Source organism: Aptenodytes forsteri, unplaced genomic scaffold, assembly GCF_000699145.1.
Source record: "Aptenodytes forsteri isolate BGI_AS27 unplaced genomic scaffold, ASM69914v1 Scaffold68, whole genome shotgun sequence".
Classification (NCBI taxonomy): Eukaryota; Metazoa; Chordata; class Aves; order Sphenisciformes; family Spheniscidae; genus Aptenodytes; species Aptenodytes forsteri.
Genome location: NW_008795382.1, coordinates 529,549 through 532,107, shown reverse-complemented (window position 1 = coordinate 532,107; position 2,559 = coordinate 529,549). Strand labels below are relative to the sequence as shown.

The 2,559-nt window shown below is 48.4% G+C and overlaps 1 protein-coding gene across 3 annotated transcripts in view; it reads left to right on the top strand.

The window, feature by feature from the left end:
* The window catches only part of LHX2 (LIM homeobox 2), a 29,704-nt gene that overhangs the window by 14,545 nt on the left and 12,600 nt on the right, over positions 1–2,559 (top strand). The window lies entirely within an intron of this gene.

Sequence of the window (2,559 nt, the reverse complement as noted above, 5' to 3'; positions counted from 1 at the left end):
CGCTCTTCGTCCATTTAACTGCCCACCAGAACGGCTGTGATCACTGGGTCTTCCAGCACTGCTCCTTGTGTGCAACAGGAAAGCGTTTGGACAAAAGAAAATCCTTAGATCTTGATTTTTATTAGAAAAATTCAAGGCTGAGGTGGGGTTGACTTCAGACTCGAGTTTCCCTAAGCTGTGCGCTCAGCCGTCCCGTTAGACCCTGGAGACGAAACTCGTTTGCCTCTATCCTTGTGCTGCTTCAGTATCGTCTGCACGGCTCCGCTGTTTCGAGCATGTTTTCTTTTTTAACCTACGAAGTTCAGACATGTCCCATAGGGCGCAGATTTGCCTTTAACATTTTTTTTCCCCGAGAGGGCGTTAGGTAAAGGCCAAGTTTGCTGCGGTTTGTTTCGAGCCGCACCTCTGCGCGCCCCGCCTGCCCCGGGCTCGCAGCACCGGGCTGCGCTGCGCTTCTGCCGTTCCGCCTCGCACAGAGGGGGAGAGGCTGCGGGGGGGGGACCGAGGGGAAGCGCAGTGGTGGTGGTGAGGGTCTCGGGCTGTACTGGTGATCTTCCAGCACCGAGGGCTTCGGGTGCGGGGGAGGTGACCACGCCGGGAGGGTGAGGCTGCGGGTGTTCTGCGCCCAAAAACAGAGTAACAATAGCGGCGAAATTGAGTGGTTTGCACTGAAAATGGCAGGGAGAAAAGGCGCATCTCTAACTGGCAAACGCACCTCGGCAACAAAATTGCCAGCTACTATTGGTTTAACTAATTGCTGAATAATTTGGAAACAGTGCAAAAATCAGTAGTAGTCCCAGTGGTGAAGGCTGATGAAAGGTGTATGTAGTGTTCTCGCGAGTAACAGTTGAGCTTTAAAACATACATAAAATATGCATCTTGCCCGTTTCAAAACGTCTCCTTTTCGGAGGGATTAGATTTTAATTGTCCTTCCGCTGTCTCCCTGTGCAGGGCAGATGTTCAGATTCAAAGGACCTGTAAACTGAACCAGCGGCATCTGTCCTGGATGGGAGTGCAGCCTGAGAAAGTCTTACTGTTCCCTGACTTCCTAAATAAACCGTCTTTAACTGTATTTTTAAAAATTCGTTTTCAAAATAATTGCCCTCCGATTTTTTGGTCTTCTAATTTTTGTTTAGAGCCTGCAACTGAAGCTTAAGAGATCTTCCCTGAAGAACCTTTGGCTTCTTTGCTTCAACTAATTTATCTACTTAACTATTTACTAAACCAATAATCGACTAATTTATACGATAGTAAGTGCCGTTGGTCTTGGAAATCAGACAAGGTTGCCCGTTGATGTAAAAGTTTGTAAACTAGTAAATTATTGCAAAGCCTTTGATTTTGTGCCTTTTAAAGGGAAACCGTTTAAAAGTGTGATAGTTTCTCTTTTTATTTTTAATGGAACTTGTCATTCCTTCTCAGAAATGCACAATATTGTCCTCTGAGGGGATCTGTTGCTGGTAATTTGTGTAGAATACTTTGTGTAAATAAGTCTCCACCCAGAGGTGGCGGGAAAAGGGGGGACCCGTAAACTTAGGCAGAGTTGAGACTGGAATTATTTCGTAAATTGCAGCAAATATTCATCTGCAACACGAATTGGGCCGGCTTTTTTTTCTTCTACTTAAACGAGACTCCGTTTGCACGGGGATGATGGGTTTTGGATGTGGATAGAGCCTGACAAGTGGAAAATAGCTTAGAAGGATGCTGAAACTTCAAAAAGATCTCTTTTTCTTTCTTTCTTTTTTTTTTTTTTTTTAAAGTGTGTTCCTGTGATCGTAATTTCTTCTTTCACTTGTTGGAATGGAGTTTGATGGGGTTTTTTTAGGTCAGTAAATCAATGGCTGAAAGCTTGCTGAACACAGAAGCACCTGTAAAGAATTCCGAATACTCCCTTTGTGAATTAGACCCCAAACCTCCCACAGCCTGCTATATTTTATTCATTTGTATCTAGTCTGTCTTTAATATGAAGACGCTAAAATATCCTCGAAAATGCCAGATGTATTGCGCAGACTGGGGGCACCACGACCTGATAAAATACCCACGGTCTGCGGCGGCCGGCCCGGCAGCACGGGCGCTCCGTCCCTCCCCGCCCTGCCACTCCCCGCCTCCCCCGGCAAGGCTCGGGAAAGCGCCGGGGGCCCTTTGGAGCTGACCCTCCAAACGGGCTTTGTCGAAAGTTGTTTTTTTTTTTCCTGACAAAAATGGGAAAAGCCTGGAAAGTTTTGAAGAGCGATTTTCTCTTTCTCTTCTCGTTTCCCCCGGGACTAAGAGCTCAGAATAAGCTTTCCTGTGATTACAGTTGCAGAGCGAGCAAACAGGAGCCGCAGCTTAAAAACGATGTCTTGCAGCGATTTCCTAAGAAAAATCGGAGTTCCCTCCTTTCCCCTCTCCTCCCGCTTCTCTCCCTCCTCCTCTCCCCTCTCCGACGTGGTCACCTTTCGCGCTCCCCCGGGCGCGGTGCATCTGGCCCCCCCCCGGGGGGCAGGGGTTGGGGTCGGGGCTGGGGCAGGGAGCCGGCACTGCTCGCTCCCCAAAGGGCGAGGGGCGCCCTGTGAGCGCACA